Below are 17,089 nucleotides of genomic sequence, written 5' to 3'. Positions count from 1 at the left end.
TCAGACCCCCAGCCTCAGCCCTGCCTGTATCTCAGACCCCCAGCCTCAGCCCTGCCTGTATCTCAGACCCCAGCCTCAGTCCTACCTGGATCTCAGACCCCAGCCTCGGCCCTGCCTGGATCTCAGACCCCCAGCCTCAGCCCTGCCTGGACCTCAGACCCCCAGCCTCAGCCCTGCCTGGACCTCAGACCCCAGCCTTGGCCCTGCCTGGATCTCAGATTCCCAGCCTCAGTCTTACCTGGATCTCAGACCCCCAGCCTCAGCCCTGCCTGGACCTCAGACCCCCAGCCTCAGCCCTGCCTGTATCTCAGACCCCCAGCCTTGGCCCTGCCGGAATCTCAGATTCCCAGCCTCGGTCCTACCTGGATCTCAGACACCCAGCCTCGGCCCTGCCTGGACCTCAGACCCCCAGCCTCAGCCCTGCCTGTATCTCAGACCCCCAGCCTCGGCCCTGCCTGGACCTCAGACCCCCAGCCTCGGCCCTGCCTGGACCTCAGAATCCCGGCCTTGGACCTTCCTGAATCTCAGACTCCCAGCCTCATCCCTGTGTGGATCTCAGAGTCCCAGCCTCAGCCCTGCCTGGAACTCAGACTCCCAACCCTGGCCCCTCATGGATCTCAGACTCAAAGCCTGAGCCCCACCTGGATCTCAGACTCCCGGCCTCCAGGACCAGGAGACCATAAATGCTGTGCCGTGCAAGCTCCCCGGCAGCTCCAAGGATGTCGTGCACCTGTCCTCGCCTACAGTCTCCAGCCCCAGCCAAAGGTGGCGAGTGTCCACCCTCCTGGCTCAGACGCTGTGATGGACAAGAAACACCCACGTGCCGTGTGCGTCTCTTCCTCAGACACTGGGGACTTTGATGCACCACCTTCCCGCCAAACAACACAGACCCCTCCACTCCCAGATATATGTGGACAGAGGCACGAAGAGACCCAGTGCTCCGATTTTTTTTTTCTGGATAAAGATGATACTTATTCATTTATATCACCTCGACCGTTGACCATTTCTAAGTGCACAGTTGAGTGGCGTTAACCATCAGCATCATCTGTCCCCCAATCTTCCCATTCTGTAAAACTGAACCTCTGTCCCCAGGAGCCATGAACTGCGTGTCCTCGTCCCTGTCCCCAGACCGTCCATCGACTCTCTGTCGTCATAAATGTGGCTCCTCTAGGGACCCCCTATACGTGGAATCACACAGGATCTGTCCTTCTGTGTGTGGCTTGTGTGACTGAAGATCACATCCCGAAGGTCCACCGACATCATAGCAGGTGCAGAACATCCTTCCCTTTCAAGGCTGCATCATATTCCATCGGCGCCTGGACCACAGTCGATTTATCCCTTCACCTGCTGATGAACATTTGAGTTGCTCCCACCTTTTTCTGTTGGGAACAATCTCGCTCTACAAATTGGTGCATGAATTCCAAATATTTTATAAGTTGGTCCGTTGCAAGGAGTCACATTTTTAAACTATTTCCCAGGGGCCATCTCCCTCTCCCAAAAGCATCCTATTTAATCTGGGTGATAGAAGTAATTATCTGCTAGAGAAATCCTAGGGAATCTATCCTATGGGAGTTAAATCCAAGATGGCGGCAGCGTTCATCCATATAGTTTCTGGGGCCAAGTAGACATGAGCGGGCATGTTAGCTTTGCCACGGTGGCTGAATGACCATTGGAAAATGCCTCTGTTGTCCGGGAATCAAGGACACTATTTCCCTTTGGGTTTCCTATGGTATTTAAGGGGCTCCTGTCTTGCACTCAACTGGTATTGGGTAAACAACCATAAACCCATGGTCAAACCCACTGGTTGAATGGATGGGATACTTCACCTTGGGGAGATGAGTTGGAGTCTCTCAGTGGGTGTTGGTGGGAGTTCCTAGCCGGCGGGAGAGATGAATGGTTTGGACTCAGATGTGCTGAATGACAAAGGATGGCAGGGATCCCAGGAGTGGGTCTGGGCAAGAAATAGTTGGAGGGGCAGTTTGGGCAGGGGCAGGCAAAATGGGGTGGTGAGATTCACCCTTCACCAGCTGAGATTCAGGGGGATACTCTGCTGTACCACAGAGTTTTGTGTGTCTCCCTCCTATCTCCTTCACACACCTGATTCTGAACTCGCCCAGGATTCCTTTGGAAATGCCCACAAAACCACAGAGCTTGAGGCTGGCGATCTACCCATTTTTACTCCACTCTGTGTCCATCTAACAATTATGTTCATGTGGCCCAGAGGAGACCAATCCTTGAGCATCACTCGGGGAAATTATTCAGTCATGCTCATGCTAACACAGCTGATGAACACATGACAATTTAAGGTTGTGCTTAGCACGTATTTGGGACACGGGACTGTGTTAACTTCATTACAGGTGTTACCTCATTTACATTCTTTGGGAAACAGTACGACAAGAAGTCACGCGCAAAATAAGTATTGAGAAGTGCGTTATTGCCAAACGTTCACTCCCTCTCTCCCAGCACTGCATCTTGGGCCAGTGGTGGGGGGTGGGAGTGGGGGACACTTCTCTGCTTGAAATGTATCTGCACAGTTAGGTCCCTTATTGCGCTATCTGCCTTTGCTGTGAGAACAGCTCTCCCTGGGCAGCTGTGTCTTCAGCCCAGAACCCAGAATGAACTCACAGATTGGAGACGATCTGAGAGGAGCCCAACCCAGTCAGGAAGCAACGTTGCTTACCTACGCCAGGCTGCGATCGGCCAGCTGAAGTTGCATAAACAGGAATAAATGACCATTCTTTTATGCATCCGAGTTAAGGGGCAGTTCCTTACGCAGCAGGAGCTGACTGCTACAGGCTGCTTTGGAAGGCTCTGTGCCCAGGATGCAAACACACAGAATCAATATTAAATTTTAAAAAACCCATAAAACTCTAACAAGACCCTCATGAAATGGGAAGCCGCTCGGAGAACTAAGATATGAATGTAAATTGTAAATTGACAACACGGAGCCACGCAAAATTGCTGACATTTGACCATTTCTCCCGTGTGAAAGTAGCAATTTTATAGCATGTGACCTGACATCATTTTAAAGAAATAGACCCACGGGAAACACGTAGGAAATCTCCCCCTCACATACGCCCTCCCACATATTCGTATTTACCAGGTGGGAAACAACTGAGAACTACAGAATAAATGCTATTAATTTAACTATGGGATTATGGAATTTAAAAGTTGATGCTACTTGGGAAACGACCCAGTCCTGGTCTCTTGGGTTACACACAAAGAAGTACCTCCAGGGATGTTAAGCATCTACCTCAAGTCGGGTAACGAGACATCAGCTAAGCCGTAAATAGAATCCATAGCCGCTGTTGGCATTCTCCCATACACGTCAGCAAAAACACCATGCAGTGTCAGCTAAGGTAATGCAGGACCTATAAAATAGAGTTCTTAGAGTTAAACTCATTCACTGCACTTTGCTAAGATTCACTCTAATAAAAATTTCACTGGGGCGCCTGGTGGCTCAGTCGGTTAAGTGTCTGACTTTGGCTCAGGTCATGATCTCAAGGTTTGTGAGTTTGAGCCCCACGTGGGGCTCTGACAGCACAGAGCCTGCTTGGGATACTCCCTCTGTCTGTGGCCCTCTCCTGCCTGCAATCTCTCTGTCTCTCTCCACAATAAGCAAATAAAAACTTGAAAAAAATTATTTAAAAAAGTCACTAATTTTGTTAAATAGGAATGCCGGTCTGAAGGATTAGACAGCAAGTATCATAGAAAATTGTAAAAATCCACTTAGACTTCCAATGCGTCTAAGATTAAATGCTTGCAAAGTTGTGATGAATAACGTTTGGGTGGGTAATCTGATCATTTGACAGACAATTGTAATGAATCTCGTATTTTTAGATGTAAAACAAATGGCTCTAAACTGCTGAAAGTGTCAGTAACTCCCCTGAAATCTTTATGCTATTAATTGACTCAGAGTCTTGTCTTAGTAGCTACCACTGAGATAAATTTCAGCCAAAATTCTGAATTTATGAGATCCTAATTAACGAGGTTTTATTGAAGAGACATCTTGTGCCTGATGTAATTTCAGTGTCGTCGTTATCAATTATGTTGGTAGTTCAGTAGCCCAAACATAACAATGTTTAATTTATTTCTATCAAACAAAACAAAAAGCAGATACACACGCAGAAGATGCATTAAGGGGGCAGAAATACAATCATTCTAACATCCATCTTGAGGCATTGAGCCAATGTGTCTCAAGGACCACATCTATTTTTAAAGAGAATAAAATAAGGCTGCTTTTTCACCTGATTCCCTCTCCTGGGACAAAACCACAGGAGGCCTCCCTGGGCCGTGTCCCCTCCCAGAGGAGAAGGCAGACCTTTCAGGATGATGACCTCAGGCTCTCTCTCCACCAGCCACTCTCTGTAGGCTTGCTAATGGAAGAAAGAGACCACACTTACCCCGTTAATGGCTTGGCTCCTGGCTTTCTTTGGGCTTTTGACTTTCAATAAGATGGATTGAAAAACAGTGTAATGCAAAAAGACAAGCTGTGGCAATGACAACTAGCATGAACTTGTAGGAAAAAGGCTCAAGTAAATATTTTAAAATAGTAGCAATTCCTTATTATCACGGGGTCCATCATCCGTTCTTCCTCCATCCACCCACCATTACCTGTCTCATCCATGTTGTTGGGCAAGCCAACAACAGGGCCCTCTTGCTTTTGCCTTCAAATGAACTTATACTCTAATTCGGGATGCGTCTAGATACCAATAAACTAAGACCTTGGGCTGAGGCAGAAGTGAGGTGTTGGACCCCTGAAAGAAGAGGGTTTATAACATCGGGGCATGGGCATTGGGTTTCCCACCGCCCCAGGTGAGCCCCTTTGTCTCTTCTTCTGACCTAGCCTCAGGAGAATCGACTAATAGCTCTGACTTCATCACTCCGTTTATAGGTTTCCCAGGTTTAGCACAGAGAAAGATTCCCAATTAAATTTAAATTTCAGATAAATTACAAATCATTGCCCCATACAAGTATGTCCCGAATGTTACGTGTCGTGTCGTATTTCATCTGGTGGCCCTATTCATCTGTAAAAATGGAGATCAGAAGACCTAATTTGTAGGGTTGTTGTAAAATTAAACGAGGTGAACTTTGAAACCTGCCCCTCCTTCGGGGACCCCAGTTGCACATGTGTTTGGCTGCGTGAAGCTGACCCACAGTTCACTGGTGGTCTTTTAATTTTTAAAGTCATTTTTCTCTGTGCGTTTCGTTTTGGAAAGTGTCTACTCCATTGGCAGGGCTGTGCGTTACATTTTTCATCTCAGACGTTGTCATTTTCCTGGGTGGAAATTTGATTCGAGCCTTTTTTGTATGTTTCTCATCTGTACTGAACATGGTAAGCTCCTTTCTTTCTTTCTTTCTTTCTTTCTTTCTTTCTTTCTTCAACAAATCAAACACAGTGCTAACAACTATCTTAATGTCCTTGGTTTCTAATTCTTACATCTTTGTCAATGATGGGTTGATTTTCGAATGAATCGATCTTTCTTCTTTGTCTGGGGCATGTTTTCTCCTGCGTGATTTCATGCCTGGTAATTTTGGATTCGATGCAGACATTTTTAGTTTTTCCTTGTTGGGTGCTGGGTGGTTCTGTATTCGTGGAAGTATTTTTGAACTTTGTTCTGGGGTGTAGTTATGTTGCTTGGAAATGATTTGATTCCTTCACACCCTGTTGGTACGCGTTGTTGGGATGGACCCAAGCCAGCAACATTTAATGTAAGCTGAATGTGTCCGACCTACTAGGGCAAGATCATTCTGATTATCCTGTGGGTTTGCTCCAGGCATTGGGGTGCGTGTGTGAATGACTACACAAACATAGCATCACAGAAATTTTAGGTGAGGGGGTGACAGAACTATTCTGTACTTTGGCTGTGACACTCTTTACATGTATCTGAACGTATGTTGTCGTTCACAGGGGCGCCTGGGTGGCTCAGTCGGTTAAGCGTCTGACTTCGGCTCAGGTCATGATCTCACAGTCTGTGGGTTCGAGCCCCATGTCGGGCTCTGTGCTGACAGCTCGGAGGCTGGAGCCTGCTTCGGATTCTGTGTCTCCCTCTCTCTGCCCCTCCCCCACTCATGCTCTGTCTCCGTCTGTCTCAAAAATAAAGGTTAAAAAAAAAAATCCCCAAAGTGCAAACGCACGTTCTGCATTAGTCACAAGACGAATGTCTGCAAAGCCTTATTTACTGAAATTTTTCCTTACGCTCCTTGTCCCCATCTCCAAAGGGAGGTGGAAACGTTAGCTCTCTGAATCATTTTGTTTGAACCCCGAGCACCCTGCCCTCGTGCAAGTTGAACTAAAGCTGTCTCTTCGTGGTTTTGCCACACAGCAGTGTTCTTATGACCCAATCACGTTTCAAGTCCAATAAATAAGCCATTATGCATCTCGGCTGTCCGGATCCTGCCTTTGTGTTATGAAGCTCCTTTAAGTAGGTGCCTCCAAACACTTTCTCAGGCATTTCCTTTCTATCACCAGTTGGATGTGTGCAGATGAAACGGGAGGGAGGGGGGAGACGGCAGGTGACGGATGAGACAGGGAGAATGGGTGTCAGAGCAGAGTGATGCGGCTGGGCACAGGGTTGTGTGTGCTCCATGCCAAGGGCTTCCTGAACGTCCACATTTCTCCGGATGACTGACACCACCGATGAGGGTTTCTCAGTCACAGCCCTGCTGACGTGGGAGCCAGGAAAGTGTTGGTTGTGGGGCATGCTGTGCAATGTGGAGTGTTGGCCACTGTCCCCAGGATACACCTGCTACCACATGCCAAAGTGCCCTCTTCCCTCTCGCAGGTGGTGGCCACCAGAAATGTCCTCGGGCATTGCCGTGTGTTCCCTGGGAGGGAGAGCATGGCCCCCACTTGGAAGCCACTGCCATAGACAGGCAGGTGGATATAGGTTTACACAGATACAGACGCATAGATAGAACAGAGATAGATAATAGTTATAAGGGCACCTGGGTGGCTCCGTCGGTTGAGCGTCCGACTTCGGCTCAGGTCATGATCTTGGTTCGTGGGTTCGAGCCCCGTGTCGGGCTCTGTGCTGACAGCTCGGAGCCTGGAGCCTGCCTCAGATTCTGTGTCTCCCTCTTTCTCTGCCTCTCCCCCTCTCGTGCTGTCTCTCTTTTAAAAATAAACACAAAAATTTAAAACCATAATATATGTAGATAGATAATACAGATGTACAGATAGGTAGGTAGATGATAGACAAGTATGGATATGTAGAGGGAGAAAGATGATAGGGAAAATATAAATGAGATAAAGATAGATATGTTCACGATAGATACGAGTGATGATAGATTGATAGGTAGATGAATGATAGATAACTAGATAGCTAGGGAGACAGTGCCTGTTGCTGGATCAGGGCTTCTCAGCCTTAGCGCTGCTGACGTCTGGGGCCGTCTTGTGCATCGTGGGGCGATGTGCCCCTCTGACATGGGGCGTCCTGTGCGTCGCAGGGCGCTGAGCAGTCTCTGGTCTCCACCCACCACATGCCAGGAGCACCCAGCCCAGTCTGATGTGACGCTCAAGAACATGTCCAGTCCTTGCTGAGTGTCCCTCGAAAACACGTAGGAGTTGGGGCGCTCAGTAGGCATAGCTCAGATATTGCAACATCAATGGCCTGCATGCTTGGCCTCTCATAGACAGAGCCAAGCGTCCCTGGACATAAGTTCTGTGCAAAATCTACTTTACAAAACTCCCTTTGCTTCTGTTTTTAAAGTTGCCATCACGGAGAAGCTCATGATGAAGGTGCCTTGGCTATTATGTCACCTGTAGCCGGGGAACGCCAACTTGTTTGAGATCTGAGTCCTCGCGGGACCTTGTGCCCACGTCAGACCCCGTGTTGGCCCTCCCATGACACACCTTCTCTGCTGCATGAAGCTATCCTCCCTGGTGCTCACGAGGGGGCTCTCTACCCCTGCTGTGGTTTCTGGACAAGAGCTCACACCCTTCAGTCCTTCTGCAAAGTCCATAAGGGTGTCTCCCATCCAGAACAAACACACAAAGGCCTCCGCTGAAAAGACCTCGAAACCACGACGGGCGTCTCGCATTCTGTGCATTCCCGATTGCACAAAGTATTTCCACTTCCCTTACCGTGTCTGCCCTTTCCGCTCTTCCATTTGCAAATGCTGTAATCGGGGGTCATTTGTTACCCAGGAGGGTCGTGGGGTGGAGGTCTCTAAATGTCTTCCTCCATGCTCCTTGCCCTTAAATTTCGAGTTCAGACGCCGTCTCCCCCACCATTCCCTGGTTCTCCGGCTCCACGAGATTGCAAATGTCCTCCAACAAGCATAGCAGGACCTGAGGTCTCCACACTGTGGGCTTCCACACTCAAGGGCATTCCAACAGCATCAACCAGAGTCCTTTAATCTGAAAGCGGATTGTCACCAAAGCCTTCTCCCACAACTGGGGGAGGCAGAGGTCAGGGAAAGAATGAGAAAAAGGGCAGCATGCAGCCTCCAGTACTGAGATAAGCAATCATGGAGAGCAGATGGAGAAACTGAGGCAGAGCTGAGGCTGTGCCAGGAGGGCACAGGTCGGGCCCGAGGGTGGGACTGGAAGCCAGGGTTTCTGACTCCAGGGCAGAAATACGAATGCCAATTCCCCTGGGGTCCCACCTGTGCCCACAGCCTGTTACACGTCTGGACCCATCACTGTGTTAATGAGAACTTATCATCTGGAGAAACACAACTCATCCCATTTTCATTCCAGTCTCACTTAAAAAACGTTACCTATTTTGGGGCGCCTGGGTGGCACAGTCGGCTAGGCAGCCAACTTCAGCCAGGTCACGATCTCGCGGTCCGTGAGTTCGAGCCCCGCGTCGGGCTCTGGGCTGATGGCTCGGAGCCTGGAGCCTGTTTCCGATGCTGTGTCTCCCTCTCTCTGCCCCTCCCGCGTTCATGCTCTGTCTCTCTCTGTCCCAAAAATAAATAAAAAACGTTGAAAAAAAAAAGTTACCTATTTTGTTCATGAATGTAATCAACTCTAATTCTTAAATATCGTTTATTGGGTGGAATCTTATGTCTACAAAAGCAATACATGTCTATCATTGAAATTTGGGATGTGTCAAAAATAAAACAATAAAAGTGAATTTGTGATTTTGCTACCCTGAGGTAATCACTTTTAATAGTTTGGTCTGTTTACTTTAGGTGTTTTATATATGTCAATGGATGGATGGGTGACCGGATGGGTGGGAAGAGTGGATGGGTGAATGGTAGACGGGTGGATGGATGGGTGTAGATTGTGTGTACGGTGGTTGGATGGGTGGCTGGCTAGCTGTGTGGGTGGTGGATGGATGGATGGGTGGATGGATAGATGGATGGATGGGTTGATGGGTAGTTGAGTAGATGGATGGGTAGTTGAGTAGAAGGATAGATGGGTGGTTGAGTGGATGGATGGATGGATGGATGGATGGGTGGATGGATGGATGGTTGGGTCGATGGGTAGTTGAATAGATGGATGGATGGGTGGTTGAGTGGATGGAAGGATGGATGGATGGATGGGTGGATGGATGGATGGATGGATGGGTAGATAGGTGGATGGGTGGATGCATGGATGGATGGATGGGTAGATAGGTGGATGGATGGATGGATGGGTGGATGGGTGGATGGGTGGATGGATGGATTGATACAAGGATGAATGAGGGACAGATGTAAATATACAAAAATATTCTTTAACAAACACGATGTTTACTCTGACTCTTGTATTCCCTTATTATCTTCAAAGACAATATATTGATTTTCAGATTCTCAAGAAAGTACCTTAAGATGTTTGCTTGCTAAACAGAATTTACACAGTCCAAATAAAGTTGGAAGCCTCCTTAAGAACTCTGTTCGTGCCTTATGTCCTCCCCAGAGATAAGTACCACTTTGTCACTCTGTGAATTCCCTTCCAGAAATTTTCTGTGTATTTCGGTGCATTTGGGCCTGTTTTGGTGTGTGTGTGTGTGTGTGTGTGTGTGTGTGTGTGTGTGTAAGTGTGTGTGAAAGCTCAATACATGATATCACATTGCCTGGTGGTATGTAAGTGTCTAAATATGCTTTTCTCGCTAAACCACCTGCCTTAGAAGTATTCCCCAGAAGCACACAGAGACTCACCCCACAGGTGAGACTAATGGCACAGGTCACAGTAGTCCTTACAAGAACGCCTACAGGGGAAAGCAGTGGGAATGATAAAACAGTGGAGCAATTGTTGAACACCTACTATGTGCAGTGACACACGCTGGTCTCTCCTGCTTTTTTGAGACCTCACTAGCGCTGGGGACACCGGTTTGCTCTCTTTGCACAGACGCACACGCTTAGAGCCATCTGCCTCTTTCCGGGCATCGTCTGCTGGTGTTTGTCCCAACGTGAGCACGCAAGGGCGGGAGTTCAGCATGCAAACTCAAACACAACAGCGATTTGGTGGGACAAGGGGCTGCCCCACAGAGACGCAGCCATTCCGTCTCAACGGGAATGGTGACAGTCTCACAGAACCATGGCAAATGTCATCTGCTGGGGACGGCCATCCACCGTCATTTCGGGATGTGTCATCGGGGCCCCGTGTGCACCTGTGCCAGCAGCGAGCTGTGTTAGCGATGGAGGGCGGAGGGTCCCCTTGTCGGGATATGCCCCGCCTGGTCTCTTTCCTCGATGTCCCCGAACCACTCACACTGTTTGCTTGAACAGACAGGGGGAAAAAAAATAATTTATTGAGGTAGGAAGATCTGACAGCACTCAGGATTTCAAAGCTAGTATCTGACTTGTGCATTTTTTTTTTTTTTAAATCCCCAAGTGCTAAAAGTTGCTACGGAAAAATTTCAATATGACATAAAAACGGATGCCAGAGATTTAATTTGTCAGGAGTCAGGTAAACTCTCTGTCTCTTTATTCCTATTAGCCCATGGGGTTTGTTTTAATTGATTTTTTGCCCCGCTGCCTGTTCCCCAACCCATCATGAATCTTGCTTACGTGGGGACCTCCTTCTCGCTGCCCCCTTGGTGTTGTGTGTAAGGTGAGAGCCAATTCGGGGCGGTCGCGGGTGTGCCGGTTTGCCGGGGATGGGATGTCTGAGGTGCCGGTGTCTTTAAGGGTCTTGTGGCAATGTGCACACTTAACTGATGATTTTCCAGGTCGTGTCACAGCCCGGGTGAGTGACACGTCGTGCGGAAGTTGAACGAGGGGTGTCTGGCCCTTCCCTGACAGCCCCTGCACATTCCCCCCCAAGCCTCCCTGCATCGTGTTCCTCTGTGGGAGCCACGTGGCTCCCTTTGGTCTGAACAGGGAACAAAACCTGTGGGAAATCTTCTCCCAGAGCGGACACTTGCTGTGTTGGGTCCCACCTTGTCGGCAGGTCCCGGATGACGATGCAGGCTCGTGGAGAACACCTTGTCTGAGTTCTCTGGAAGCCTGAGCAGCCTGCCTGCAAAGCCAAAGGTGCTCTGGGCCCTTGGGGGAACCCCCTGGACACCGGTGGGTGGCCTGGGGCCTTGGGGAGCCCCCTGGACGCCGGTGGCCTGGAAGGACTGGAGAAGGTCCAGCCAGATCCAAGAGGCAGTGAGTCAATGCGGCATCCCTCCCCCCATCGACTCCCTCCCCTTCCTGCTGGTTGCCATGGAAACCCGGGGTCCAAGCCATGGCCATCTTCTTGGGAGGACACCCAATGTTTCTGCAAATCCATCCACCTGATTGCCTGCAAGGACGTGTTCCAGACTGTGTCTGTTCTGTCTTCCTGTTCTCACCAGGGTCCTGGCTCAAGGCTGCGTGCTCAGAGCTGTCCCAGGCATGCACCTGTCTCCACACTGGCCGTGTGACCCTGGACGCCGTGTTCATTGGCTCGGGACGCCACAACATATGTATTTCTCGCCATGCTGGAGGCCGGGCGTCTGAGCTCAGGGCGTGGGCAGAGGCACAGTGTGAACGAGGGGGCTGTGGCCATGATGCTTGATCCATGTGCCAACAGGTCCGGCTCTGTGTGGAAGGGACAAGAATGCTGTGGACGAGGCAGGGTCCTCACCGATGTCCCGCGAGCGGCCGGCCACACGATGCTCGGTGTGGCTTCTTGAGATACGTCTTACGCCCTTTTCACACCTAGGGACACTGAGGCTGAGGGTGTCCCAGTGACTTGCCCAAAGCATGGCTCCACTGTGGGTGCACGTGTATGGGCTCCAAACTCATGCCCCCAAAAATAGCACCAAGGAGTGCCGGCAACATGGCGGCCTCATTAGTGGGAAGATGGCAGGTGGGTCCTCCTGCCACAAAGAAGCTACAGGTAAAGGACGTGACCGGGGGATGGGGTGATGTCACCAGGACGGGGAGGGCTGGAGTGAAGGACGTGACCAGGGGATGGGGTGATGTCACCAGGACGGGAGCGCTGGGCAGGGGTCCTGCGCACCCTAGCCGTATCCCCTCTGGTGATGATAGGGTTCCAGGGGCCTTTTCATGTCGGTCTCATAGGTCTTGACATAAAACATGTGCATGGACGTAAATCTGGTTCCAATCACGTGTTTCTTCCCCAGAAGAGGGTGAAGAGAGTCCCGGGGATGGAACTCATCAGGAGGCTGTTTAGTGTTGGGAGTTGATGGAGGAGCCTCGAGATGCCTTCCTGTTCGCTGGCGAAGGGGCCCCACACCCACTCAGCACTGAGCGGGGGCCCCCCAGGGAGGGAGGTGGGTCTGGGGGCAGAGAGGGCTGTGCGGGGTTTACAGACAAACCCCAGGACAAGCCCATGGGGGAGTGTGTGTGAACCCACAGATGTTTTGGTTTGAGGACGCAGTCGATGGTTAGCATGTGGTCCTGAACGTCAGACAGAGGACTTTGCTTTGTCCTATGTTTGGCTTTAATTAGGCAAACATTTCCAGGAGCGTTTAAGTTATGTAGCATGTGATATGAACAAAAGGTTAACTTTTACCATACTGGGGATGGAGACCAGCACATAGGTAGGTTAATATATAGATGACAGTGATGGATAAATGGATGGATGGGTGATAGATGAATAGATAGATAGATTAGATAGATAATAGATATATGTGATGGATGGATGGATGGATGGATGGGTAGGTGATGGATGGATAGATAGGCAGGTAGACAGAAGGGAAGAAGAGAGATTTTGATTCATCAACAGAAGAAAAAAACATGTGCAAACCACTTTCACAGTGTGCAGAACAGAAAAGAATACCCTGTGTGCGTGTACGTAAATAAGGAAGGAGAGACAGAGAGACCCAGAGACCGTGAGAGAGAGAGAGAGAGAGAGAGAGAGAGAGAGAGACGCACTCCCAGAGACGGGATCACCCAGCAGTGGAAGGAAACAACACTTTGTGGCCAGTGTCCCACCGCCAGCATCCATGACAGTCAGTGGCCATCGACCCGGGAGGCGTCTCCCTTCACGTCTGGAATTGGGGAATCAATTTCACACTCGTGATGTTTGCACATGACCGTTGCGTTTCAAGCCCGTGTCGACTTTCTGCGGACAGTTTCCGGGTCGAGCTGAGGGGGCCGCTCGTTGAGTCGCGTCGCTGGGAGGTTTGCGAGGACGCCGGCCGAGGGAGCATCGGCACCGGCGGGTGAGGCCAGGCTTGTGGGTTGCGGAGCAGTGTGCATGACAGCTGCCTCTGTAGAGACCTCCCAGGGGCTGTCCCGCGGTCCGTGTGCCTGGGAGCAGACTTTCCCAGGTCCCTGCTGCATTTGGGGCCATTCCTGTAGCTGGTTCTCACTGCTCGTGTCTCCATATCTGTGACTCCTCCCTCCCTCCCTCCCAGGAGAGGAGGACCAAAGTGTCCCCTGAAGATGCCTTTCGACCTGACGGGTGTGAGAGTCAATCCACCTGGCAGGGAGGTCCCAGGGATCGGCGGGGGGGGAAGCGGGAGACTCCAGGGATCAGGTAAGAAGCTGAGGATCCAGGTGGGAGGGTGAGGGTCAGGGTATCAGGACGAACAGGTCTGACCCCTAAGTACTCTCCTGGCGTCCGGAACCTCCAGTGACCCCGCCACCCCGTGCCTCCTTCCCTTGTCCTCCTTCTGCCCGTGACTTCAGGTCACACGCACACCAGCCTCTTGGCTGCTCCTTGAACAAACCAAGCACAGGTTGGCAAAGGTCCTGCCTCAGGACCTTTGCACGGGTCATGGTCCTGCCCGGAGAGCTCTTTGCCCATTTATCTACCTGGGCAGCCTCTCTCCTCCTGGCCCCCTGGCTTCAATCAGAACTTCGCCCACCCGCCAGCACACACACCTGACCCTGCAGACTCTGTGCCTCTTTCCTCCCCCCCCCCCCCCCCAGATGTCCCTATAATTTAGGTGCTGAGCCAATGCCTGGTGACTATTTGGGCCCGGATGTCCCCGGAAGGAGCCCCTTTAGAAGTGGCGAGCGGGGCCGAGCCGTCCAAGGATGAGTCACCGTGAGGAGGACCTACCGAGAAGCCCGCGTGGTCACCCAGGGCCGCAGGGCCGGCGCTGACCGCACGTCCCCGGGAGCGAGTCCAGGGCGCATTTTGGGCATGAGTCATTTCCCAAAGCTCCGGGAGGACAAATATTAACTTTGGAGCAGAACACTTCAGGAGGACACGGTTACTGTCTTGTACATTCCCAACTACGTCCGGAACCAGCCTCCCTGCCCGTTAGTTTCTTCTTCCACAGGGGGGGGGGGGGGGGGCGGCTGTGTTGCCCGTTTACATCCAGAGCCTGCGTCTTCCGCCTTCTTGCGGGATAACGTCACACTGTCCTCTGAGACCCTCAGTCGTGTGTCCACCTGCTGTCAGAGCTCAGCTGGCCCGACCTCGGCAGTTTTCAAAGGACATTACTGACCTGCCTCTTGGCCTGGGGTGTCTGCGACAGGTTCCCACACCCTGGGGGCTTCACATAACAGCAATGCGTCCTCCCCCAGCTCTGGACACTGGTACTCTGAGGTCCAGGCAGGGCAGGGCCACTGAGATCCGGGCGGGGCAGGGCCACTGAGATCCACGAGGGGCAGGACCCCTGAGACCCAGGAGGGGCAGGGCTGCTGGGATCCAGGCAGGGCTGTGCTCCCTCCAGAGGCTCTGGGGGAGGCTCCTTCCTGCCTCTTCCTGCTTCTGGGGCTCCAGGCGCCCCTGGGATAGTGGCCGCGTCCCTCCCGTCTCTGCCTCCGCCTTCACGTGGCTTCTCCCCTGTGTCTGTGTCTCCTCTTGTGTCTGCTACAAGGACCCCTGGTTGTTGGATTCAGGGCCCCCCTCCTCCAGGTTGGGCTCATCTCAGATCCTTCTTCACATCTGCAAAGACCCTGTTTCCAAATAAGGTCCTGTGCACAGAGGTGGGAGTGAGGGTACGGACATTTCTTTTTTGGGGTCAGCATGGAACCCAATACATGAGACTCAGGTGCTCCCGAGATTCTGTGCTCTGTTCCGTCCCGTTCTCAGCAAAGACCTCTCAAAAGGCTCCGTTGGTCGGGTGACGGCTGACATGCATGATGTACATTCATTTCCTCTGGTCAGTGGCTTCCAAATGCTGCTTACGGGAGACCTGGTATCTGTGGGTGGCCTGGTGGCCAAGAGTGGGGTGCAGAGGGATGTGGGCCCCCCCGACGTCCTTTCTTGGAATGGGTTTACACTGTGGGCTCCTATGAAGACTGGGTCAGAGGAGACACTCATTCATCGACTCATTCATTCACTCATTCACTCATTGTTTCATTCACTCATTCATTCACTCATTGATTCATTCACTCATTCACTCACTCATTCACTCCTTAACTTACTCATTCAGTCATTTATTCACTCATCCATTCACTCATTCATCTACTCATTCATTCACTCGTTCCTTCACTCATTCACTTATTCACTCATTGTTTCATTCACTCATTCGCTCATTGTTTCATTCACTCATTCATTCACTCATTGATTCATTCACTCATTAACTCACTCATTCAGTCATTTATTCACTCATTCATTCACTCGTTCACTCATTCCTTCACTCATTCATCCCCTCATTCATTTACTCACTCATTCACTCATTCTCTCATTCACTCATTCTCTCATTCATTCATTCATCCATTCACTCATTCACTCCAGCAGGTGTCTGGAAAGCTTCTATTCTCAGCAGGTGCCCTGTAGCACCTGCTGCCCATTTCCAAATTGTCACGTGAGCGGAAAACAGAGCGCAGAGGGGACATTTCTGTGTCCCTCGTGGGACTGCTGTCACTACGTCCTGTGGAGAGCTTCTCCGGGGACATCAGCGGATGCCGGGCTCTGGAGCTGACAGCTTCTTTGGGCTCAGGAAACACAGCCGTGGCTCTTCTCCCCGGAGAGGTATCTCTGGTAGCAGAGCGGACGAAGTGCCCTCCGGGGCGTCCTCAAGAGTGTCATCCCCACCTCACCCCTCCTTCCGTGGGCCTTTGTGTCACGCACCTGTGAGATGGGGCGTGTGGGGGCGCAGGGCTCCGGGGGTACTTTCCCAAGAGGATGCGGCGGCCGAGCCTCAGGGGACGCAGGCAGGTGGCCATGCCGAGCAGGTGCATTTCGGGGCAGACCATTCAGGTCTGAGGGTAAAGGGCTCGAGATGAACTGGGCTGTGCTTGGGAAGGTCCCCGGGAGGGGGAGGAAGACATGGGAGGCCTCACTTTGGGGGCTCACGACTGAGGACGATGCTCCTGGCATCTGGTGGGTGGGCCCCAGACACAGCGCTCCAACCCCTCGGCACCCAGGACGCCCCACATCCCAGCATCGCCCGGTCCTGAAGGTGCACAGAGCCGGGGGGGGGGCGACACCCCGATTCATACTGTTGATCCGAGAGATACGCGGGCCGTGTGAAGCGTGTGCACCTACGTCATGTGCACACTCGCGTCTCCTCCGAAGGGGCCGGGGGGGTGGGGGACAGGGCCACGCGCCCTGGTTCTGGGTCCCCATCCGACTGTCGAGGTGTGTGGACAGCAGGCTGGTTTTCTCACCCGGTCTCACGGTGACGAGAACGTCACGACTGCGGAGGCCCAGGAAATAGGACAAGGTCCCTCTTTCCCTGAAGACCGTCTCCCATCCCACAGCCTCAGGGAGCCACCGACCGCAGCCCCGGCCGGCCAGGGGTCCCCGGGCACCTCTCCCCCGGGGCTGACCTCACCCAGCAGTCCCGGCCGCTGTCGCGGAGGCCGGGCGGCCCCC

Source organism: Herpailurus yagouaroundi, unplaced genomic scaffold (genome assembly GCF_014898765.1).
Source record: "Herpailurus yagouaroundi ecotype Mexico unplaced genomic scaffold, PumYag 248, whole genome shotgun sequence".
Lineage (NCBI taxonomy): Eukaryota > Metazoa > Chordata > Mammalia > Carnivora > Felidae > Herpailurus > Herpailurus yagouaroundi.
Note: the sequence above shows the minus strand (reverse complement) of the source record.